Source organism: Macrobrachium nipponense, chromosome 24 (genome assembly GCF_015104395.2).
Source record: "Macrobrachium nipponense isolate FS-2020 chromosome 24, ASM1510439v2, whole genome shotgun sequence".
NCBI classification, from domain to species: domain Eukaryota; kingdom Metazoa; phylum Arthropoda; class Malacostraca; order Decapoda; family Palaemonidae; genus Macrobrachium; species Macrobrachium nipponense.
Window position 1 is genome coordinate 6,918,475 of NC_061091.1, and position 26,780 is coordinate 6,945,254.

The 26,780-nt window shown below is 47.9% G+C and overlaps 1 protein-coding gene across 1 annotated transcript in view; it reads right to left on the minus strand.

Moving 5' to 3' along the window:
- Window positions 1–26,780, minus strand: part of LOC135205840 (cytoplasmic dynein 2 heavy chain 1-like) — a 252,552-nt gene that overhangs the window by 40,746 nt on the left and 185,026 nt on the right.

Sequence of the window (26,780 nt, forward strand, 5' to 3'; positions counted from 1 at the left end):
GGTAGTCAATCAAACCAGGGGAGAGAGAGACGTAACCGACCGTGCATCTCCGAGACCTAGCTGATACTGAGCCCGCTATCAGGCAGTTCAATACGCAGTAGCCCTCGGTGACTCGTCATCCTGAGTTGCCAGGTAATCCATTTATTCCACGAAGGAATGCGTTCGGCTAGAACCATCGAGCATAAAGAATACGCTCGAGCAATTATATTTAACCGAAACGGATTTCGGTAAATACAAAAGCTGATTGGTGTTGTCATGACAATACCAAGTATCTAAAATCAAAACTGATAACTGCTGGGGAGGGTTGCAGGCAACCCCCGAATTGCAGTTCAATTAAGATACAATTCGTCTCGGTCACAAACCGTAGATTAACTACGGTATGCGCCTACCCCCCGGACAATTCAACTGTTTAAAAGAATCATGTCGCGAGGGTATATACGTAGTATATTTGTAGGTTCTGTACCACGACCTCCATCCTAAATTCTTTTCCTCTCGAGGAATGAGAATAAGGATTGGAGATCGACCGCCTTCGTTCTCTAGTCAAGAGAATGAAGGAGAAATCTTTTCCCAAAGGAAAGCTTTCAATGGTGAACAGAATACCGAAGACGATAGTTCAGCCAACTGGAAGTTCCCGTCCGTTCTTCTCTATTCCATGGTTAATCGCCTACTGTGAGATACTCTTTTTTCAGCAGCAGTCTTCTTCCAAATGCTAGAAATTACAGGAATTCGAGCATAAGCGAGGTTCCCGATTATCGTGTAACAATTATCGGGGATTCTCGCTCACTTTGGACCGTGGTCTCGCCTAAGTGTTTTGGAGATCGTAAAAAACTCGAACACTCTGAGTGCGCTAGAAATTCCGTAGAATTCTAAGCACTCTGCGAAACCCCCCACCGGAATTCGTCAAACGATATCGGCTGTGATCCTCCCGATTCCCGTAGAAATCGAGAAAGGGGCAGGATCCCTCCTCACGACCGGGGCTTACGTCAGGTAGGACCCGAAGGTCCCCCGGGTAGCGCAGCCCCTAACTTGGGATCTTACAGAGAAATCTCTGTAGGATCCCTCCCCTTTCCCTCGTAGCCGTAAGGAGAGAGGGAATGGGGGAGGAATTGGATACTGGCTCGCCTTCCCAGTGGAACTAGCATTGGAGAAGAAAAGGAGCAGCCATCGCCTTACGGCGATGGCCTCTCAGAGCCTGGGAAAACGTATCGTCAGGAGAAAACAAAACGTTTCCCGAGGAGGGTTACGAACTCATACTGTAGGTAAGGGTCTGCCGCCACTGTGAAACGTCATCTGGGTGGGGCTGATCGACACCTGACAGGGAGAGCCGATACCGTCCTCTGACTCATTCCAGTCCTCGTCGAGGTCGAAACCTCAGGAGGACCGAAGGGGTATTCAATACGTGTCCGAAGACACGTAGAAACGCCTCTGTCGCAGTAGAGGAGGTGAAGTAGCTTGTTCGACCGGCCAGAACTGAGAGAGCCTTCTTGTCCGGAGACGAGAGACTACCTGGTTCACACAGTCGGCAAGCTCCGATCACGGCAGACCCACCGTCGATTTGGGTTCCCTCTCGGGCCCCAAAAACGACTCGAGCCGAGACGTGGCTCTGCTGGTGGGAGCGGCGATCCTTCCCCGAGGTCGTTGTGCTGACGAATCAGCGCCATAACCTCGGCAAAGTTCCTCTGGATCTCGGAAGTCACAGCATCTTGCAGAGTCCGTTACCGTTTAGCCCTTCGAACAAGAGCATATTCCGAGAACCTTCCTCCTAAGAAGGTTGGGGAACAGCGACAGCCCTCTCGGTCTTGTCCATCCACTTGCGCATACGTCCTGGCCGGTCCAAGAACCGTGCCTGGCACGTAGGGCGTCGTGGTGGGATCATGAGGGGCGCACCCCTCACGATCACTCCTCAATACCTCGCTCCTCCCGGTGTAACCCGAGGAGGTTTGAAGGTACGGGTAGAGGCAGACCTGACGCTCCCTCCTCGCTCGCTGGCAGAACCAGCAGGCTTGGAGGGCTGCAGGCGATCGTCAACCCGCGGTGGCGATCGAGCTGCAGGCCTGGTCGAACCGTCTCGCTGTGGAGAACGGCTGGACTGAGCACAGCGGCCCCGATCTCGAGTGTCAGAAGAGCTGGTGCTGGTTGCCGTACCCGATCGCTCTCTGTGAGAGCGACGGTCAGGCGACCTGCAGGCTCCACTGTCACAGTGAGACCGGTGCTTGTCCTCACGGCACGTCACGTCGCTGGTTCCAGCCGTGGCTGGCACCGGCGAACGGGAGGACCTCTTCCCAGCCTCAGCCGTGGCCGGTCGTGGACCGTCACGTCCCCGGGTAGCCAGCTGGTCGCCGCGAGAGCGAGAGCTAGTCCTGGTGAGAGTCGCGTGAGCGGCTGTCACCAGTCTTCCGCCCCGTGCCGTGAACCTGACGCTGAGCGGACTCAGAGGTCTGGTTCCTGGCTGCACGGTCGCTGGTAGGCGACCGTCACAAAAAAAAAAAAAGATCGTACCTCCGCCTCCCGAACGAACGAGGCCGAGACGGACCCTGATGCAGTGGCAGAACCACTGACACCAGGCAAGGAAGTACCGGTGTTAGCCGGTACCCCTCTGGTCCCCGTAGTCTTCTTCCTTGCGGAAGAAGAGACGGGCCCCGCTCCCGAAGGAGCAGGAGGACCAGCGGAAGGAACCCTCCCGTCCCACCGAGTGAGACGGGTCCCGAGAAGCTCCCGAGGGAGACTTCTTAGGAGGGAGGAGGCAACCTTCTTCTTCCTCGGTCTGTGAAGCCTTAGAAGTCGAAGGGGAAGAGGCGGCAGCCGACGACGATGAAGAAGATGAAGACGACGACGACGACACCTTCCTCCTCCTCTTCTTCGTCAGCTTCCTCAGGACAGACGTAAGATCTGCTGATCCAGGGCGGAGCCGGGGCTGCTGTAGCCGAAGCCACAGGGCCCGGACGCACCTGTACAGACAGACCAAAGTCTGGGGTAGTACCACCACGAACAGGGACGACGTCAGCAGGTATGGGCATCTCAGGAACAGCAGGCACAGCCAGCACAGCATCGGTAGGGACAGCCGCGGCAGCAACGGCATGGGACAGCCAGCGCAGCAACGGCAGGGACAGCCAGCGCAGCAACTGCATGGACAGTCAGCCCAGAATCGGCAGGTACGGCAGGCAGCACCGAAACAACCAGGAAGTGGAGGCAGCAGCCAGCAACATCCTGGTACCGGCGGCAGTCCAGGGGCGAGCTCTAGGGCAGCGGAAGTGTGGTCGCGGCCAGCGCGGCAACCACGAGCGCGGCGGCACGCCCCCCTCTCGGTACGGCGAACGGCACTTCACAGCGGCTGTAGGCAAGACTGTTACCACGTGAGGCGAGTACACCAGGTGAGGAGGGACGTCGTCACCTGGAGCGTGGTCACCTACTCCATGGGTGACCGCCGTATGGCCCAGACATAGAACCGCAGCCCCCTGGACACTAGCACGCCCTGCAAATGGAAGGACGCCCATCACCTCACCAAGGGTCCACCCTCGTGGCAGTAGCACCTGCGAAATAACAGTAGTAGCGATTAGTGGGGGGGAAGTCCCCTCGCGTGTGAGCCCTCTCCGAACGAGTGGAAGACCCCGAATACAATTGTACATCGGGCACCGAGCGCCCTCCCCCGCGCTCGACGGATCGGGCGAGGAGAGAACGCAGATAACCCTCCCCCCCCCAAGGGGAAGGGAACCATCTGTGGGAGCTGAGCGGGGGGGGGGGGGGGGGTGGGGGGGGGGGGGGGGGTCTCGTTCCCCACCCCCGCACAGCACCCATGTACCCAACAATAATAATAAGAGCCCGAGAGCAATCGTGCCCTCGGCCCGAATGCAAGGGCATAAGGATCAATTCCTGACTGAGCGAACTTGAACCAAATAAATATTGATGCAATCAATAATAAAAGGAATAAAATGAAAAAGAATCTTGCATTACGATTCACTTCACAATGAATAAGGGCTCGGATCGAGCGCATTTGCGCCCTCGGTACCGAGCGCAAGGGTAAAAGGATCCATTCCCGATTATGAATGGAAACCTTGATCCATAATGAATTGATGCAATCAAAATATATATGAAAATGAAAAAAGAATACTGCGCTTACGATTTCACTTCATACAAATAAAAAAGGGGAAGGATCAATTCCCCGGGAAATAGCGGAAACATGATCCAAGTAAACAATGCAATCTCAATAAAATATGAAAATGAAAAAGAACTGCACTTGCGATTTCACTTCATTCAAATAAAAAGGGGAAAGGATCAATTTCCGGGTAAGCTCAGAACTGATCCAAAATGAGTATTGCTACAATCAAAATAATATATATGAAAATGAAAAAGAATACTGTACTTGCGATTCCACTTCCATACAGAATAAGTTTTCGTGCCGAGCGCATTCGCTCGGCAACGAGCATACAGGTCAAAAAAAATATAAATGAAAAGAGCACTTACTTACGATTTTCATCTACACATTTCCAACCAAAATATACGCTCGGAGCGAGCGCTCTCCCGCCCTCGGCACCGAGCATACACAATACGAGGATCATTTCTGGGAAAATGAATTCCCGCACTTACGCCCTTCAGTCCCGGCACTCGGGTAATCGGAGGGCGTGGTGAAACCAAGATCCTTTAATTCACAATTGAATTCAATGGAAATAAATATGAAATGATTGTACTTACAATTCAGTTTCACTAGATAAATAGAAAAAGAAAACACAACCATGCGAAAGCAACGACGATGAAGCGGGCAGAGAGCGATGATACACGTCCACACGCCAGCAGGCCGAAAGCAAAAGTGATTTGTTTACCTCCCAGTCGCGCGCGCGCGCCTGTCGGACAAGCAGTTAACTACCGAACCCCTTGTTCGAAGCTTACGACCTATCCAGCTGCCGCTAGTACCTTCCTATTGTAAAAGGACCGAAGGTTTGTATGCCGTGTCGGAACAACTTATAATTATAGCCTCGGGGTTTGTCTCAAGGACATTCAAAGGTCTGTCACACACGGGCAGTTGTTGTTTTTGTAAAATTAGCATAAGGGCACATCTTGTTAAAAGCCACGCCAAGAATAGAGATCGCCAACGGTGACAAGACTATACCTTCCATATGAATTGACGATGTCCTATACGAAGATGCAGGAGATGAGGATGAAAATGGATCAAAGATCTGGAAGATGACGAATATGATGACCTGCCCTTGATGGCAAAAGAATTCAGAGCAGTATTTGATGATACGGACAAGGAGAGCGACTTTGGAGGATCTTAGTGTTAATTTTATGCAATTTTTTTTACTTTAATCAATTTTCACTTACCTGCGTATCCTAAAAGGAAAATAATAGTTCAAGTAACAAATGTTTCTTTTACTGAGTAAAACTAAAAGTAAAAAATCCTTCGGTGTTGTGCCTTAACTGATTTGGAAATTATAGATGGTTAGTCTAGAACAGTTAAACATGTTGTATAAACCAAAATAATGCAAATGGCGCACGATTGCTCTTTTGTATTTTAAATACAATAGTAATATGAGAAATGCATACAATATTTTGGATATAGTGAAGTACAAGTAAAAACATAACTTTTTAAAAGATCTACTGTTTTCTCCGGTAGTAACTATCGCGATCTGCCGATTTGGGAAAGCATAGACGGTACGCTCATTTTATACCGCGTGTATGATGCGACCCCTTTAAAATTAGCTTCAAAATTAGGTTTCAAAAGTCGCATAATATGCGAGTATATACGCGTATATACTTGAGTAACGTGCGATCTCGCATATCATGCGACCCCAAAAATTTCACCAATAAACAGTGGTTTTGTCATGTATCTCATGTATCATGCGAGTTCCTTTCCGAGGTCGTTCATAAGGTTGGTGTTTAGCGTGCTAATGGCCGAGTCGTTCAGATGTGTGCTGCTGCTAGTGAAGTTACGGTAATTTCTTACTAATCTCGAGAATTGAATAGAAGATCTCAAGATTAAAAAAGAATACCAAGATAATAAAATAATTGTAAAAATAACACGCCTTGGAGTCCTAAATCATTCTCTCTCTCTCTCTCTCTCTCAGAAAAGGGATTTTGACGAAGGAAAAATCTATTTCTGGGTGATTGGCTCGTGTCGCCCTATGAAAGTATCCTTAATATCATTCTTTCTAGGTAAAATTAGCCTAAAATTACCAGAAGAAAAACAAATTAAGAAAATGTCAGTAAAACTGACTCGCCTCACTCTTAAAAAGAAGTGTCGGTATGAAATAGGGGCGAGTGTGGAACACTACCACGAGACAAACACCAATTAGAAACTTCCCTATCAAAATCCCCCAAGAGAGAGCTGATACCAACGGGCGATGCAGCCTCTACTACTACTACTAGAGGACGCCACGGACAGCAGCGCCCCTAGCGGTCATCCTTAATTAAAACATAAATACATCTTGTCCTGCAAGGGGGGGAAAAACAAACCATAAAAAACAAAAAAAAAAAGGGATGGGTTTCATAGGGCGACACGAGCCAATCACCCAGAAATAGATTTTTCCTTCGTCAAAATCCCTTTTCTGGGCTCAGCTCGTGTCGGCCTATGAAAGAGTACCAGAGAAACAGACAAGATGGAAAAGGAGATAATGAAAAACAGTATAAAATGATGGATATAATATAAGTAAATCAAATACAGCATACAAATTAAGCACTTAAACTAACTTATTACAAAAATAAATAACCAGAATGGTTAGTAATCTCTTTAAAGTACTTAAATGGTAGTAATTAACAATTTGAAAACAAAGGAGTATGCATGTAAAATAAGGAAAATATGGGATTTACTTAATTAGAATATATAATTACAAATATATACATACATGTGTCCTACCCTAGCATAAAAATAAGGATAGGTACACTCAAATCCATCTATTAAATACAATTAATTCAAATATATACAAACACATTGTGACTGAAGCTCATCACAAACTCAATTGGTGAATATACAAACATATTGTGTCCTACCCTAGCATAAAATAAGGTAGGAACACTGAAGTACATATCAGTACAAGGGTGGTTGTCCCTAGCAAAAAAATAAGGGACAATCCACATATGATACAACGGCTAAGGCTATGATGCATTGAGTAGCCTGACGATAGGTTGAGGCATGTTGGTTGAAGTAGTAGAAAGGAGACCTGGATCAATACTACAACTACTAAACAGTATCAGGGGAAACTATGTTTCCCGCTGCTACTGCTGAAACTTTAAAGATTCCAAGGACTTTAAATAATGCCGTTTAAAGACTGTCGGGGATTTTCCATCCAGTATACTTCTTAAGATCCTCAAAGTTCATATGTTGGAAATAATTAATTGAGGTGGCTACTCCCCTGATATCATGTGCTTTTGGGAATGACTCAGGGTTGGCTTGTTTAATGAAGTAAAGGATTTGCTGTCTAATGCCTTTAAACTGATAAAGTACCACCTTTTTCTCTCATAAAGAGAGCACCTGAGGATCTAGAGAAGTACGAGAAAGAAAGGCTCTAAGAGTTGATACTGGGCAGAGAGAAGGATCCTGTGGAAGTGGGATAACCTTCCAAGGGGCCCACCTTGCAAGAGGATCTTCATTTTTGGCTAAAAAGCTACGATCCGGGGCAAGTAGAACTTCTCCTGATGGAGGAACTCCACATGACCCGCATCCCTGGGATAGAGCCGACAGTTCTGAAATTCTAGCTCCTGAGGCTAAGCTTAGTAAGAATAATGTCTTCCTCAGGAGCATAATGAACGTACAAGATGAGTTGTCAGTATCTGAAGCTAGTTTGAGGACATCATTTAAGAACCATGAAACTGTAGTAGGCCTCTGAGAAGGTCTAAGTCTAGCACAGGCTTTAGGGATAGATGTGAAATAAGATTCAGTCAAATCTATCTGAAAACCTACTTGAAAGATTTTCTTCAAAGCCGATTTGTGAGTGGTAATCGTGCTAGCTGCTAAACCTTTTTCAACAAGGATCTGAAAAGGATATAGCCAAATTAACCTGTCATGGTTGTGGTGTTCGATTCTCTCATGAAAGATGCTAATTTTTTAACAGCTGAGTCATATTGTCTAATGGTTGACTCTCTCTTATCTGATTCTAGGAAGAGAATGTTCTGTGGATCAATGTCAGCATCTTTATTAGCCGCAAACTTCATGAAGTCCATAAAGTTAGGGTCTGGAGAGTTCTTGAGGAAGCGAACACAGTCCTCATTTGTACTGATTGTGACAGTTTTGGGATTGGGGATCCGTTGAGGTCGGAGACCCAATTCCAAAGAAGAGGATACCAGTTGCTCTTGGGCCAATCCGGTGCAATCAGAGCTACTATCCCTTTGAAGGACCTTAGTTTGTCCAGGACCTTCAGAGCAGATTCACTGGAGGAAAAACATAAATTCTCCTCCACTGATTCCAATCCAACGACAGGGCGTCCGTGTTCATAAGCCAGAGGGTCCAGGTTGGGGGCCACATAGCAAGGGAGCTTGTGGTTCGCTTGTGAGGCGAAGAGATCCACTTGGAGACCTGGGACTCTCCGACTTACCCACTGGAATGACCCGACGTCCAGAGACCACTCTGATTCCAGAGGAACTGACCGGGACATGGGCGTCTGCTATCACATTTCTTACTCCTGCCAGTGAGTGGCAGACAGATGCCATTTGTGTTTGTTTGCTAATGCAAAGATGGCTATCATGACATGGTTTCACATGCTTGGATTTGGACCCTCCTCTGTTGATGCAGTGAACTACTACTGCACTGTCCAAAACTAGCCTTAGATGAGACTTCTTCGGGGGAAGCAGTCTCTTCAGAGTAAGAAATACTGCCATTGCTTCCAACACGTTTATGTGGAGCTGGCGAAATTGAACTGACCAAGTCCCCTGAACCTGTTTGAACTGAGAGTATCACCCCACCCGGACAGGGAAGCATCCGTGTGAATGGTTAACACTGGAAGGGGATATTGAAGGGGTACCTTCTTGGCTAAGTTCTTTACTTTTGACCAAGGCCGTAGTTGGTTGCGGAGGATCTGAGGAATAACTGACAACTTGTCTCGATATTTGGAGTTTGCTCTTGACCGCCAAATTCGATTTATATCTTTCAGCCTTGCTTTCAGAAGGATATCTGTTACCGAAGCAAACTGAAGAGACCCTAGGATTCTCTCCTGGTTTCTTCTTGATGTCTGTTGCATTTGAGGAATTGCCTGACAGATTTGCTATTTCCTTCCGTTTGGCCACTGGAATTGATAGATTGTGGGAAGACAAATCCCATTGGATTCCTAGCCACTGAAAATGAGATTCCGGGGTAAGTCTGGATTTCGTTTTGTTATCTGGAACCCCAGATGTTCCAGAAAGTGAACTACCTTTTTGGTAGCTTCGAGACATTCCTCGACTGTTGGTGCCCAGATCAACCAATCGTCGAGGTATGCCGCTACCATGATTCCCTGAGCTCTCAATTGTTGTACAACCACTTCTGCTATCTTTGTGAATACCCTGGGTGGGGGCTACATTCAGACCGAAGGGCATCACTTTGAATGAGAATGTCTGATTTCCTAGCCTGAATCCTAGGAATGGGCGGAAGTGCCTGGCTATAGGGATATGATAGTATGCGTCTGTAAGATCGATGGAGCATGTGACGGCTCCACGCGGAAGTAGGGTCCTTACTTGCGAGAGGGTAAGCATCTTGAACTTGTCGCAGCGAATGAAAGAGTTTAGCTTTGACAAGTCTAAGATTACCCTTCTTTTTGTTGAGCCTTTCTTTGGCACGCTGAATAAGCGCCCTTGAAATTTTAGATGTTTGACTCTCGCAATAGCTCCTTTCTGAAGGAGTTCTCCGCGTAATCTATCAATTTCCTTGACGGTACCTGATGAAATGATTTGATTGGAGGAGGATCCTTGATCCAACTCCAGCCTAATCCTTTGGACACTATGCTCTGTGCCCAATTGCTGAACCCCCACCTGTGGCGGAAGAGGAACAGCCTCCCTCCTACCTGGGGAGCCTCATTGCTGATGGGCGGTTGGCCACCACGCCCTCCTCTGAACTGCTTACTCCTTGTGCCCCTTCCTGCGCCACGATGACGAAAGTAACCTCTCGCCCTACCCCTCGGTTGAGAGTAGCCTGAGCCTCATAAGCAGGGTTAAAAGCAGGCGAGATAGCGTAGGAAGTAGAAGGTTGCGATTGCTGGGGCACCAGGAGGAAAGGCTGGGTCTGTTTAGATGTGGCAGGTTGTCCCTGTTGGGTAACTGGGACTGCCTGCACAAACTGCTGCTGATGCTGAAGTTTTTTATATGGCTGGAACCTCTTACCAGCCTTCTTTGGTTTCTTGCCAGCAGTGGGAACGGATTCCTGTTTCCTCTTAGAGGAAATACCCCACCTAGCTCTAAGCTCTGGTTGAGTCTAGCAGCTTCGTGGTGGACTTCGTTCACTGCGGACTCTGGGAAGAGATCCGCTCCCCACATGCTCGCAGCCAAGAGTCTATTAGGCTCGTGCCTGATAGTGCACTCTTGAAGGACATGCTTCGGCAGTTCCTCCTGGCTTGGAAGAAGTCAAAAGCGTCTGACAGAACCGTCTGAAACTGTGATTTCGCCAGAATCTTGAACAGCGGTTCGTTAGCGTATGAAAGTGCAGCCATTTCCGTAAACGATAAGAGAGTTAAGGGACCTGCCAAACCTAGTTGCGCGCATCGAACTCTGCCCCCACCTGGATTAGGGAATCCGGCAGCCTAGGTAATTTCTCATTTTCTCACCGAACTGGTCCATGGCGCAGTCCGGCTTGAGTTTACCCAGCGTGAATGTAGCTGGCAGGTTTTCCCATAACTCTCCAAAGGCGGGGAAGAGTGGAGAAGTAGACTCCGACTCCCTCAACTGTGGAATGGGCTCATCCTTGAGGACTGCCTGAAGAGCCTTCTCCACCAATTTTCGTGGCGAACGGAAGAGAGACCTCCTCTTCCGTCGCGAAAATAGTGAAGGGACTCTTGTAGGCCTGGAGTCTAGTGTTAGTACACTCCCAGTCCTCAAGGCAGTGAACCCATTCTCGTTGGGCGTGATCTCTACTGTAGAGAACTGACTCCTTCGAGATCTTGTCCTCTCTCGTAAGAGCTGTTTGGCGTCAGCCTAGCATACCCGATGAAAGGCTGCGACAGACCCGGAGGATAGAACTCGAAGTCCTCAATCCTTCGAGTACCAAACTCCGGGATCGAAATCATCCCGTCCTTAAAAGGAGCGTAGGCCGCTACTCTCCATGGATTCTCCATAGAGAAAGCTGGCAAGGAGTCGTAAGGCGGAAGTTGGAGAATCCCCGTGCTAGATGCAGGGGAGACTGGGGGAGGAGCCTGAGATAGCCCAGCTACTCGATCCTCATTCTCTCTCATCCTATTAGAGAGGTCCTGGATAGTCTGTCCAGTTTGAGACAGACTGTTCGATAATTGCGCGAACATCTGCTCAAAACGTGTTCCCCATGCCGAAATTTGGGAACCTACCATCACCCCTACCTGTTCCATCATTCCTGGTGAGACAGAAGAGGGAACGCAGGAGCTGGTGCTTGCCACCCCTGCCGGCATAGCCGGAGAGGGGGCAGCGGAGGCGGGAGAAGGCAGCGACTCGGTGGTAGCGCGAGTTCCTTCCTCCGTTCGAAGCCTTGCTTCTGGAGCTCTTCGACTGGGAAGAGCTCGGCTTAGCCTTCACCGCATCGGCGTATGAAGTCGACGACTTCCTGGCCGAAGAAGACGAAGACGACTTCCTAGAAGTCGTCTTAGACAAGGTCTTCGGTTCTCTCTTTCCCTTCTCCTTAGGAGGTACAGAGAGAGCGGGAGGGCGGCTAGGGATCTCGGATCCCGGAAAGCCTTGGAAAGAGGCGGAAGAAGAAGGGACAGGAGAAGATCCAGGAGCGACCCAAGGAAAGACCTTGGGCGCCCGACAAACCTACCTCAACCAACAAATCCTCACTAACTACCGCCATCGGCTCGAGTTCAGTTTTGGTCCAGGGCAGCGACGTCCGGAACTGACTCCTGGGAGGCTACGACCCCAAACGATTGCTGGAGTTCTTGCTGGATGGAGGCTATCACTGGGCGGCGGACAAGGGGTCGACGTAGCCCGTCGACTTGCCCGCAGGGAAGATCGGATGGCCAACTTCTTATCTAATATGTTTAAGGGCTGGCCCTTGGCGGCGTTTTTCCCAAAGCCGCCCACCCACGCTTTCAGGGTGGCGAGGGCGACTTCCCTCACACCGCTAGCCTGAAAGAAAGGCGGGATTAGCTACCAATTGCGGACAGGGTTAACAAACTTACGAACTAGAAGTTGTTAGTAAAATCATAAGTAACCTTATAATGGACATACCCCATCTCCCAGCTGAGCGACCAGGTCGTAGCATATAGCGCAGGCTTCGGGGTGCCAGACGATCGTCTCATTGTACGACGTGGCACACGGGGCGTGAGACCTGCACTCGTCATGTCCACAGGGGTCATATAGCGTCGCATTACAGGCCGGGACCTGGCAGTTGGTAGCCTGTAAGTGAAAAAGTACATGAGTACAAAGTAAACACTTACAGCCTAACATATGCTCCGCTGGTGCCGGAGCGATAAAGTTAGATAAAACCAGAGCCCGCTAAAATACGTGTGGTAACCAGGTTGGAAGATAGGCTATGGCTCCGCCAATGGCGGAGGCACAAGAATCAACCAACTAGGATGGTGGTAATGGAAACCACGACGGACAATGGCGGGGGATGGTTGATAAAATGAATATAATAACACACAATTCATTGTAAAAATATCTTATAATAGGGTATATATCCTTAAATAACAAAATTAAAACAACATTAAAACAACTTCTCTCCACTCGTCTACTAGAAGAGCGCGTAGGTAAGGGTAAGCTCCCTTCCGGTAGCGGGGAGAGATATAAGGATATAGTAGGCAAGCAATCGACCATACATAGCGCCCACCCTGCCCGCTAGCGGAGCCAATATCCTATAACCCAAAGGGGCCCCGGCTGCGACGGAAGGCACCTTTCCGTATCGTAGGGAGGGTGCCTGAGCAATGGGGAGGGGGGGAGGGAGGTCCCGGCGAAACACGGCGGGAGCGAGGAAAGGGGGGGGGGAGGGATGGCCTACTCCTCCCCGCCTCACCAACTACCCGTATGGAGACCCGGTACCTCATAGTGGTCGCCCTATACCCCCTGCTGGCGGAACCCCCGGTCACCTCCGAGAGTGTGAGAGAAGGCGATGAGGTTGTTATGACAACCAAGGGGTCCCCCAGCTCCTCCCTACATCAGAGAGGGAGGGAAGGGGCAGGGTAAGGTGCTATAGGACACGTGACCGCAAGTGGCCTAGGCCGCGAGCAACACAACCGTGGTAGGGCCACGTGAACCAAGCTGTACCAACATGTGAACAAGCACCTAGGCTAGCCTAACACCCTAAATAAAACCATACATCGAAAAAGGGGGAAGAGACACTTTTAGTAAAAGAGAAAGAAGCCCAGGAGGAGGCAGACTGTTCCGAGAAACAGAAGCCTACTCGGAGCCAGCGATAGCCGATGTAGAGCAGAGCCGGGATGCTGGGCCGAGAATAATAATAATAGCCCTAAATACCAAGCTAAGAGAATGGTAGGAGGGCTGAACTAGCTAAAACTCGATGTAAACAATGAATGTGAAAAAGTAAGCCCATAAGCATAAGAAGTCCCAGTATGGAGGACCGGGAATTCTTACGAGGCGGCATGGCCGCCACGAGACAACCGAGGAACCGTATATGACTATAAAAAGGAAAAATACTGGTACCCGGAAGATAAAAATACAGTAAAATGTTACTTATGAGTTACTTAACTTAGCCGTGGCGATTGCAGAGCGTTCCATGATACAGATGCGGATAATTCGCAAGAAAAACACGAGCACAAGAAAATGGCGACTTGTCGCTGGTGCTAAAAATTAAGGATGACCGCTAGGGGCGCTGCTGTCCGTGGCGTCCCCCTTCTAGTAGTAGTAGTAGAGGCTGCATCGCCCGTTGGTATCAGCTCTCTCTTGGGGGGATTTTGATAGGGAAGTTCTAATTGGTGTTTGTCTCGTGGTAGTGTTCCACACTCGCCCCTATTTCATACCGACACTTCTTTTTAAGAGTGAGCGAGTCAGTTTTACTGACATTTTCTTAATTTTGTTTTTCTCTGGTAATTTTAGGCTAATTTTACCTAGAAAGAATGATATTAAGGATACTTTCATAGGCCGACACGAGCTGAGCCCAGAAATAAATACTGTAATTTGAGTCTTTAACCAACGGGTATCAGTAAATGTGTAGACATTGTGTGCGTGTTTAAAAAAGTGTAGTACACACACATTCCGATGTTTCGGTTTTTGGAATTTTTCAATTTCGGAAATGTGAGGTCAGATGCATAATCAAACAAACATCACTACAGCAGACAAAAAAAAAATTTTCCCTTTATGCTTTTCATTATTGTTATTTATTAAATTACTGTTTATTTAAATAAATATTAATATAATACTGTTACATGAATGTGAGATAATTAAGATCACCTATAATAAAATAGTGGGACAATTAATATCATATGTTCACTAATAGCTATTATTTTCAAAACAAACATTCCGTAAAACACAAAAAATATATGTACATAACAATCAAAATCTAATGTTTTGCAGTTCAACTTGTGAATTTCAACAATAAGTATGACTATATAATATATTTCACCATATCGATCTTGCAGTTGAAGAGTCGTAAAATTTTGAGGATGGTCCGGGAAAAGGATTTGTACTTTGTGATTACGTATCGCTACAACACCATGCGGTATTTTCATACCACTATATTAATGACGCATCGCTACGACACACTGGTATTTTTCATACCACTATACATTAAAGTTAAAATGATCATATTATATTATTGTTTTCACGGAGAAATAATTATATAAAGAAAATTATCGAGTAATTTTTGCCGTCAGCAGTCAGAAAATCACGAACATGGTAACGTTTCAAACCTAGTGTCATCCACGGCATATGTCTATAAATAGAACAGAAGCAGAGGGCAGTCATTGGATAACAGATCTCCATGGTACCAACCCAGCCAATCGGGTTTGTTAGTTATACTACTCTGTGAATTTCTTAGAATGAACGTTTACACGTAATCACCGGGAACGGGAAGCTAACTACGATGTGTGGTGTTTTGCATACAGTACGTAGTTTTTTATTTTATTAGTGTATTTTACTGATTACATGAATACTCTCTCTCTCTCTCTCTCTCTCTCTCTCTCTCTCTCTCTCTCTCAGGAAAGATACCGTCAATTCAATTTATCAGTATCTTCCTGATAGACAGAGTAAATATTTAGGACTCCAAAGCTTGGCATATGTCAATTAGTTTATTATCTTGGGATTTTTGGTTAATCTTGGGATTTTCCATGGTCAACTCTTGGGATTAGTAAGAAAAATGCGATTATTGAGTAGCGCACACCCAAATGAATCTGGGTAAGCCTAGCACGCCAAAACATAGTTATTTACAAATGAGCGGAGCTCTATGGCTGGGCTGTTTTGGTCCACCCACGTGTTTGATCGCCTATCTGCCAAATTTATAACAACAACACTGCCAAATTTATAACAACAGAGATAAAACCATTTCTCCCATTACAGATATCAAATATTATCTTTTCTGTTGCGCAGAATTCTAAATAAATTACGTAGGTTCACGATTGATAAAGTTTTTTTATGCAATAACAAGAAACGGAGTCATATTCTATCAACAGGGCATCTCATTTTGGTGCTGGGTGCGAATAATTTCAAACCAGTTCCACGTGCATTTAAATCCATACTGACTGTAAAGTTCTGGAGGGCATTTCTCCCTTCTACACATATCTTGATTTCGTAATATCGTAGGTAAAGAATAAATTGGTGAGCAAGGAAATATGAAATAAAGCATAAAAGTAAGTTTGACGAGTGAGAAAATAAACAATCGTATAAAGACAGACTCTCTCTCTCTCTCTCTCTCTCTCTCTCTCTCTCTCTCTCTCTCTCTCTCTCTCTCTCTCTCTCTCTCTCTCTCTCTCTCTCTCTGAGAAAATAATAGGTAGGAAACAATGACTGAATATTGCTTGAATGCGATATGGCAAAGTTTGGCCTGACTGAAGAGTGGAGTGACTTTGACACCGACTTACAAGTTATTCCTGGTCATCTCACAGCCATGGATAGACATCAACTTCACAGCCGAGGAAGGGCAATCGTATACGAAATAAATAGGTATGGAAAATGCGAAATGCGGGCCTATGTTGTCCCATAAAAAAAGCTCTCGCTCGGACAGCTGTAAGATTTAGGAGAGAGAGAGAGAGAGAGGCCGAATAGGAAGGAGATTTAAGTACCTGGGAAGGAAAAACCCTTATAATCTTATAATTATAGCCTCGGGGTTTGTCTCAAGGACATTCAAAGGTCTGTCACACACGGGCAGTTATGTTTTTTGTGTAAAAATTAGCATAAGGGCACATCTTTAAAGCCACGCCAGAGAGCTCGCCACGGTGACAAGACTATACCTTCCATATGAATTGACGATGTCCTATACGAAGATGCAGGAGATGAGGATGAAATGATCAAAGATCTGGAAGATGACGAATATGATGACTGCCTTGATGGCAAAGAATTCAGAGCAGTATTTGATGATACGGACACGGAGAGCGACTTTGGAGGATCTTAGTTTATTAATTTTATGCAATTTTTTTTACTTTAATCAATTTTCACTTACCTGCGTATCGTAAAAGGAAAATAATAGTTCAAGTAACAAATGTTTCTTTTACTGAGTAAAACTAAAAGTAAAAAATCCTTCGGTGTTGTGCCTTAACTGATTTGGAAATTATAGATGGTTAGTCTAGAACAGTTAAACATGTTGTATAAACCAAAATAATGCAAATGGCACACGATCGCTCTTTTGTATTTTAAAATACAATAGTAATATGAGAATGCATACAATATTATTGGATATAGTGAAGTACAAGTAAAACATAACTTTTTAAAAGATCTACTGTTTTCCTCCGGTAGTAACTATCGCGATCTGCCGATTTGGGAAAGCATAGACGGTACGCTCATTTTATACCGCGTGTATGATGCGACCCCTTTAAAATTAGCTTCAAAATTAGGTTTCAAAAGTCGCATAATATGCGAGTATATACGGTACATAGCTGATTGACACCCTTTGGTGGAGGGTAAGAGACAGCTAACATGGAATAGACAGGTAAACAACATATGTTGTAGGTATAAATAAACCTTGGTTCCTATCTGATAGGTGGTAGACTTCATATGGCTGTTGCCAAGGAGTCTGCATCACCTCAAGAAACTTTAGCGAGATATGTGATCTGTGGCCAAGAGTTCTTGTGGGTCTGACGATGGGGTATGATCCGCTTACTAGGCAGATCCATGAAAGGACTTTGTCAATGGTACTGACCCACTTCTATGACAATACACCTTATGAAGGAGCGCAACACCGATCCCGATCACCTGATCCTAACACGAGGGTTCGCGCTCAAATTGAAAAGAGTTATCCACACACTCCTTTCAAAAACCCCAATAATTTCACTAAGCTAAATAACTTTAACTCAAAGTTAAGGATCAGTGTCGGCTCCTTATCCCAGTAACGTATCCGCAGAAACGTATAAACCAAAAGAGAAGGATCTCTCGTAGGTTAACTTGACATCCTTTGTGTAATGAGAAGTCAAGACAGAGTTGCCTCTACCGTACAACACAGCTAATATGTCTTACATGACTTATTGTTATGTAAAGAACAAGAATTTGCAAAAGCGCGCACTTCCTGCGCTTTTAATTCTCAGCTGTTTGAAGGAATCAAGTCACTTATGAAGTGCTAAGGAGATCTCCATGTTTCAAAGAAGACCACAGGGCTTTCTTGAAATGGATCTCTCCCGTCTGAAGCCTGAAGCCTGGCAGGAACCTCGCGCCTGGCTGGTGCTTCGCTCTTGGTTGGAGCCTAGCGCTTGTCTGGTACCTTTCGTTTGACTGGCGCCTCGCATCTGGTTGACGCCTCGCGCCTTAGCTGGAGATTCACGCCTAGAGCCTAGCTTGCGCCTGGCTGGCTCCTCGCGCCTGGCTGGCGTCTCGCGCCAGGTTGGCGCTTTGTGCCTGCCTGGCGCCTGGCTTCGTGGCTGGCTGGTACCTTGCGCCTGCCTGGCGCCTCGCTCCTGCCTGACACCTTGCACCTGGTTGGCTCCTCCCCACTTGCCGGAGCTTCGAGCTTGGTAGTCTCTCGAGGATGTCTGGCAATGTCCACATCGGACACTCTTATCTGTCCGATATGTTCGCATCTAGCGCATCTGTGTCAGGTTGTAGGCCCGGTCTTTCTCCTCATCAGACAATGACAGTGTTCTTGGGGCTGTCTGCCTCTGGCGTTTTTTTTACGCCTGTTTTGGCATAAAAAAAAAAAAAAAAAAGGCTCCTGGTTGGCGCTACATTGTCCGAAAGTCCTGAACATCCACAATAGTAAATCACAAGACTGGAGAAGGGTGGAAGAAATTCTTCCACTTTGAGCTTTGGCCTCTCTGGCAAGGGGAGGTGATTGTAGTCAGCTACATCCAGTATACGATAGGATATCTAACAGTACGAGAGATAAGAGTCTTCCTCCTCCGAGGATCCTTCTTGTACTTCCCTTGCTCACGAGATCTCTTCTTACCTGTTGAAGGGGTTTCTCGTTGCAGAATCTTCCCTATCCTTGTCCGAAGGAAGGGAAGAAGCCTGGAAGTCGAAGGAGACTCGAGCTGAAAATTGGGAGGACTCCTGATTTCTAGCTCTTTTATTGTATCCCTCTGAACACCTTCTGGGAAGCATTTCGAGCCGTCATCGCATTCCAAAGACTCTGTAGGCAAACGTTTGAACCATTCTACTGTAGATGAAAACGTAAGTACCCTGCCTGGACAACGAAACCTCTATCTGAAAACATTGAATCAGGAATAGGGGGTTTTAGTTCTTTTGCCAGACATACTATGCTGGCAAGAACCCATTGCCTAGTCTCCATAGAATCTGATGCGAGATTCCAATGCTCAAAAAAAAAAAAAAATTTTACTTTTCTTCTTGGTCGTTTAGGACCAAGAGAAACAAAGAATTCCCTCAAAAATTTCTCAAAGAAGTTTGATGAGGAGCAGTTCCATCTTGTCGGAACATGGAATCTGTGGCCACAAAAAAGATCCCATTAGAAGTACATGATATCCTACTCTTGTCATATTGAGGTATCATATAAGATCCCGAAGATCTTAATCCTCTGCTATCTCCAATTCCCTTTGTAGAGACAGAGTATAGCCTTTTACTGCATTCTTTGATAGCAGACATATACAAAGGTGATTCTTCCCTCTGAAAGGGAAGAAAAAACCGCTATGTGGTTCACAGAGGTATCGGAAGAGGACAGCTTCCTCATTCCCTCTAGCACGATCTGCAGCAATTCTATGTTTTGGCCATGACTATTGTCATTTACCTTAAAAAATCCTCTCATTCATGTCCACTTCTGGTCAGTCTGCACACAGACAGACTCAGAGTGGAGAGGTTGTTAAGGTCCATTTATAATAGATGCTGATAGAATATCCAGACTCTCTTGGAAAAAACTTCCAAAACATGTTGTGAGAAGAACGTGACCCCTGTGAATCACACCTCTTTAAGGCCAAAATGAGGCATAAAGTATTATCCTCTCTTTCTTTGACGCCCTTTATCTTAAATTCTGCAAAGAATTTATATTTAGGGGAAAAAAAACTAAAGTTTATTCCCATTTCTAAAAAAAATAAAGATGGCGTATATTGCTACCACCTCGCTTTGTTCGAGGAAAAGGAAGCAGTCCTATAGGAAGCCTGTTCGTCTTCTACCTTGCTAAGAGATCTATGAAGAAGACTTTCCGCAGGTTCTCACAACTCTTTCCAATAAATGAAAAGGCACTCAGTTTGTTGCATTGTTCAGCAGAGGTACAGTGGACTTTCTTTTCGAAACGGAAATCTTGTTCTTTAGGAAATCGATCTCGTCGATCGAGAAGGTTCTCTTTGTTAACGCGAACAGGAGCGAAAAAAGAGATTCTCGATGCTCTTTGCGATATGAGAGAGTCGTGGAATTGGCCTAAGTGATTAAATGGGTAAAAAAATCAGGAACGAATCTTGCCGTTACCGAGCCTGGTGTCCGAGAGGCTAATGGGACTCTTAGGTTAATAACTCGCTTAAAACAAAAGCAAGAAAATCTTGGATGGTGCTCTTGGCTCACTGCGCCAGGCTGGCGCTTCTGGCGCAGGCGCATTGCGCCAGGTTGGCGCTTCTAGCGCTTTGTGCCAGGCTGGCGCTTCTGGCGCATTGCGCCAGGCTGGCGCTTCCTTCTAATTCTTTTTAGGTTATGTGCCAGAACACCTGTGCCTTTATGGTACCCAACATCCTTTCACATGTTAATTCCGTTCTTAGTAGGAAAAAACTTTATATACGTAGTATAGTCCATTCAGGGAAACAAGTTCTGCAACAAAGAGAATGTTTCACATCCGACTCATACATCTTCTGAGCAGGTACTCTAATAAGCCATGCTTTCGTAAGCCTGAGAGCATTATATAATATAATGTTCTGCTGCGATAGAATCCTTTAATAATGTTACCTACGGTAAACAGCATTGAAAGGTTGTACTATCTCTCTTATTGAAAGCTTCTTAGCAAAAGGCATACAATATTTTGTTTATGTTAGCTTAACTATCCCCTCAATCCGAGGCTAAGACCGCGATTGTAGGGGAGGGGAGAGATACGGATAAGTTATTCCATCCCGCAGGAGAGAGAGATGAACCCGACCGCTCATGACTGACACTACATGGTACTGCGTTGGTCTCAAGCTCTTAGCGAAAGCAGTCTCCGTTAGCCGTCTGGCCTTACTCTTCCAGAGTTGCCAGCTACTCCATTTAATAAAGGAATCTTATAAAATTATTATCGAACTCCAGGAAGTTCTTATTAAAGCATATTTAAGCGAAACAAGACTTCGATAAATCCTTCTACATCTTCGTTCTTTTCGTTAATAGAACGATAGGAAGAGTATATATATATCCTTAAGGAAGGAAGTTAATCCAGGAACTCTTTAAATCTTCGTAATTTCCTCATAAATCGCGGAAGAGACAGAATTCCTGTTCATCACTAGGGATTACGGAAGGAAGTAGATATTTCCTATCCGCTATCATACCCAAACGTCGATGAGATTCTTATTAAGAAAAACTCCCAAAGCTCTTGCCTCCTCAAAACGAGGGAAGAGCATGGATGAAGGAGAGAGTCCGCATTGAGAGGAACTGCCTAACACAGGAGTCTTCTGAATAATGAAAAGGGGCTTCTCTTAGTATCAGAATCCTTCTGACAAAAGCAACGGCCGCGTGTGCGACATCTTGCAAATTTGCCAGGGGAAAGTTGCTCAAGTTAAAAAGAAAACTCAAAAAGGAGCCTCGCGACTGACCTCTCTCTCAAATGCAGATTTTGGAATATTCTGGCGCCTGGATCCTTGCGCCTAGCGCCTGGCGTCTGGATAGTTCCGCACGCCTGGAATGTTCCTCACGCTAGAAAGAAGACTTGCTCCTGGAACGTTCCGCTTGCGTGGAAGGTCCCGTGCGCCCTGATAGTTCCGAGCGCCTCTAGTCTTCTTTTACGAGCCTCTTGCCAGTAAACGTTCAATGGAAGCATCCTTCTGTCTACTATAAGGCTCCTCAGTCTAGCCGTCTGTTTTCTCTTTGAAGGAGCCTTGCGCCAAGAAAAATGTTCTGGAACGCGGCTCGCGTTTAACTGTATGAACGCGGCTCGCGCTAGTCTGTTGGAATGCGGCTCGTGCTAGTCTGTTGGAACGCGGCTCGCTGCTGGCTGTTGGAACATGGCTCGCGCTAGCTTGCTGGCTGGCTCTCAGCCTCTCGCTCAGTGTTCTCTTAGTTTTCAGAGAACGCGCCGATCGTCCGAACTCCAAACATGTACATTCTTCGTCTTTTCGGATGTAAGATGAAGAAACGGAAGAAGAGACGCACTTTTTTAAGGATGCCTTTCCAATGGTTATCCCTGGCAGTCTGGGACGTTCTACAGATCCTGCCGAGGGAAAGCCCGATCGGTGGGGATTCTCCATAACCTCCGTAAGGCTTTCGACTTTCCTTCTCCTCTGGTCTTGTGAGCTTGGAAGAGGTCTAGGCCTGAGAGCGAGACAGAGCCGATCGGACGCACCCTCTACTATTTTAGGACGTCTTTCCAATGGCGAACTTGGCAGTCTGGGACGTTCTACAGAGTCTGCCGAGGGGACGCCTGATCGGTGGGGATTCTCCATAACCTCCGTAAGGCTTTCGACTTTTCTTCTCCTCTGGGTATGTGAGCTTGGAAGAGGTCTAGGCCTGGGAGCGAAACAGAGCCGATCAGAACGCACCCTCCACTGCACTGGGAACAGTAAAATCACTTCTTACCTTTCAATAGCTCGTATTTTGAGCTACATTCCTTTGTCTTCAAATTGCAATATGAATTTGAAGATTCTGTGAAGTAAGAAGGAGATGAGGATACAACACTACTAGTATTGTTAATGCTCTAACTGCTCGTTAGTACGAGAGCTATAAAAACTTCTAAAGGAAGCGTAAGTAACTCTATTCCTGACTTCCTCAAGAGGGAAGTTAGCTCAATCAATTCTAACATTTACAACATCGTTATTATGAATAAATATTAAAATTTCCCTTCTTGCAAACTATGTGAGTGTCTACTGAAAAGTTCGGTAGTTACACATAAACAATTCTTCGAAATTTTCGAAGCCAAAGTTATTAAAACAAATTAATATGCGTATGCCGAACCACAGATCCAGTACTTCCCTGCAAAAGATAGCCCAGAAGATCGATGGCGATGAAATCCAAAAATCAAGTCAGGAGGAACTGCAAACGTTGTTTACATTCCAAGTGACAGAGAAAATATGATAGAAAACAGGAATGGTTCCTAATCCTGCCACCCAGGGCAGGACGGTAGATCACCTGACCTACCTGCAGCGTGTGCCGCGAAATTTGAATTTCTGTCGGGGACGACGGAGTCTTAGCTATGTATATATCTGACAGGTAAGTTGATTGTATGAAAACAGAATATTAAACCTTACCCTTTCTCCACTAGTTTCAATAATGTTTGATTCTGTAATAATAACAATTGAAGAATTTCACTATTGGAAGGTTCCTGGCTGGTTTCTCCCGTTTTGGGACATCTCTTCTTTTTGGGTTGTGCCAGTGGAATATTGTCATCATCACTAGTTTCGCTAAGATTATGCACATCTTCTGATACTACGACTTTTTTGGACATTTTAATTGGTTGATTAAGTCGTTGTCCCTCGTAACAATAATTAGGGGGGGGGGTTGTAGTAATGGTGAGGTGTAACAGGTGTTGCCTGTGTCCTGTCAACTTCAAATATGGTGGTTTGGTTCCTGTCAACTCGCATGTCTCTGGTTGCTCCACCCCGATGGGCGTGGTTTGTGCTCGCTTACGGCTGTCTGGGGGAGGAGCCAGGGGTGTGTCATAGCAAAACCAGTGGGTCTGAAAGGCTGAAGCCTATCTCTCTAGAAATACGTGTCCTTCAAATCCACTGAAAGCATGAAATCGTTCTCCCTGATAGAGTTGAGCACGGAACGTGCTGTCTCCCTTGTGAACTGAGACTGGTGAACGAATCGGTTCAGGGGAGAGAGATCTATCACCGGGCGCCAGCCCACCGAAGACTTCTCCACCAGGAAAAGACGGCTGTAGAAGCCCTGTGACTGATCCCTGATGATCTCCACAGCTCCCTTGCTCAGCATGGCTTGGACTTCCTGTTGAAGGGCTAAGTCATTTGGTGTTCCAGGAACGTAGGTCTGAAGATGGACCGGGTTGGAGGTGAGGAGTGGCCGAGACTCGAAGGTTAGTAGATACCCCTCCCGAAGGACGTCTACTATCCAGATCTCTGCTCCGTAGCGCTGCCATGTTGCCCAATGGCTAGACAGGCACCCCCCCACTTCCGGCAGCAGGTGAGGGGGAACGCCGTCCCTAGCGTTTCCTGCCCCTCCTCGTGGAAAGGGGGACTGATTGCGACCGCCCCTGGCAGAAGTCGAAGGCAGAGTCTTTCCTCGGGGCTTCGACGATGCAATTGTCTTAGCAGCCGAGGAAGCGCTAACCAAGCTCTTGGGTTTGGCCTCAGTCGATCGAGGCTGCCCAGAAGCCTTAGATACTGCCTGGTGTACCAGACGGTCACTGTCATCAGTGCACCGTCGTTCCACCGCAGCGTCCACCATCTCCTGGGAAGAGAGAGAAGGAACTCCGCACTGGTCCGTTGCGAAGACCCAATACCGCCTCACGCCCAGCCGCCCTGGACACTCGGGTGAGGACTGCGTCCCTACGCCTAAGTACCAGGTTGGCGCACAGGTTTACCATCTGGTGGGCGAGGTAGGAGATGGCCCTACCTCCAGAATGGCATAGCCTCCCGAAAGCCGGGTCACCTTCAGGAGTGATATTTCCCGAGGTGGTCGCGACCTTGCACACTGTGAGGGACCACAGGTCCAGCCAGGAGACTGCCTGGAAAGCCGCCATGGCGGTGGATTCCAATGCAAGTGCCTCTTGTTGCGAGAACCACAAGTTCTCCAACAGGAGCTGCTGCAGAGACACCCCTGGACCCTGGAGTTAGCCTAGCTAGCTCCGGGTTAACCTGTTTGGGCGGCATCGGATCCTCTGAAGGCATGTAGAACTTTCTCTGTCACAGTAGAGGTGGGGGAAGTAGCTTGGACGACCTACCAGACCGTACCGAACCCTCTTGTCCGGAGACAAGCGAGTCCACCTGGCCCAGCACCGAGTCGGCCAGCTCTGATCGCGGCAGACCCACCGTCGTCTTGGGTTCCTTCTTAGGCCCCCAGAACGACTCGAGCCGGGACGTGGGCTCAGAAGGTGGTAGTGGCGATCTTTCCCCGAGGTCGTTGTGCTGACGAATCAGTGCAATAACCTCTGCAAACGACCTCTGGATCTCGGGAGTGACTGCGTCCTGTGGAGACAGACCGTCAAGCCCATCCAGCAAGAACGCCTCCCGAGACCCTACTCCTTCCACAGGAGGAACCACAACAGACCCCCCATGGTCTCCTCCTGCCACTTGCGCGTACGATCTGGTCGGTCCTAGGACCGTGCCAGGTTCGTAGGGCGTCGTGGCGGAATCGCGAGGGGCATGCTCCTTGCGATCCCGCCACTCTTGATCTCCTCGCTCTTCCCAGTGTAGCCCGAGGAAGTTGAAGGAATAGGAGAGGAAGACCTGACGCTCCCCCCCCCCCCCCCCCCGCCCACCAGCAGAACCGGTGTGCTGGGGGGCTGCAGGCCTAGTCGAGCGGCTCTCCCGGGGAAAGCGGCTGGACCGAGAACAGTGGCAACAGTCCCGAGCGTCAAAAGAGCTGCTGCTGGTCCCCCTCTCCGCCCAGTACCGGTAAGAGCGGCGGTCAGGGGACCGGCAGAGTCCGCTGTCGCGTTGTTTGTATGGTGCTTTTACATTGCATGGAACCAAAGGTTATTCAGCAACGGGACCAATGGCTTTACATGACTTCCAAACCATGTCGAGAGTGAACTTCTATCACCAGAAATACACATCTCTCACTCCTCAATGGAATGGCCGAGAATCGAACCCGCGACCACCGAGGTAGAACGCTAATACCATACCAACCACGCCGCTAAGGCGCTGCTGTCACGGTGGGAGCGAGCCCTGTCCTCACTGCACATCACGCCGCTCGGCTGGTTCAGGGGACCGCTTCCTTGCCTCAGCCCATGGCCGGTCTGGGACCGTCACGTCAACCCTGGGTACCAGCGGATCGCCACGAGAGCGATCACTGGCCTGGTGGGAGTCACCTGGGCGACTCCCGCCAGTCTTCCACCCCATGCCTGGATCCTGGTGCTGAGCGGACTCGGTTGCCTGGGTCTTGGCTGCATTTGCGGGTGATCGTACACTCGGTATCTCTCATGAACGAGAGGCCGAGACGGTACCTGGCGCCGAGGCAGAACCTGGCGCCAGGTGAGGAGGTACTGGTGTTAGCCGGCACTCTTCCAGTCCCCGTCTTTTTCCTTGCAGAAGGAGAGATGGCCCCATTCCCAAAGGAACAGGAGGACCAGCAGAAGTCCCAACCGTCCCACCGGAGTGGGACGGACCCTTAGAAGTCTCAGAGCGAGCCTTCTTAGGGGGGGGAGGAGGCTACCTTCTTCTTCTTCGGCTGTGGGGCCTTAGAAGTCGAAGGGGAAGCGGCGGCAAACGACGATGAAGAAGAGGACAACTACACCTTCCTCTCTTCTTCTTCGTCAGCTCCCTCAGGACCACCGTCAGGTCTTTCATCCAGGACGGAGCTGGGGCAGTTGCCGAAGCAACAGGGCCTGACTGCACCTGTCCGGAAGGACCTGGGGTGGGGGCAGCAACACCACGGGGAGGAACTGGTACTGGGACTGGAGCGGCAGCAAAGTCAGGAACAGGAGGCGGGACAGGAACCAGCGGCATCCTCTGTACTGGAGGCAGGTCCAGGGGAGAGCTCTTGGGACACCGGAAGTCAGGGGCTGAAGCAAGAGCGGCAAAACCAGGTGGCGGCGTCACAGCATGCATCTTCACCTCCGGCAGCGGCACCTGCACAGTAGCTGTCGGGGTTACCATGGCTACGTGCTGGGCATACACCAGGTGCGGCGGTGCAGCATAGCCAGGCGTGGACACCGTCGTGGTGGTTGGGCCGTGCGTTACCGGCCTGGCCCCCCTCGCTAGATGACTCAGCAGCCCCTGAACCGTCGGTGTCCCTTGAAGCCCCAGCGAGTACCAGGCCAAGCCGAGATCGTCCCCCGTGGCAAGCAGATCTGAGGAAGGAAACAGAGTCGG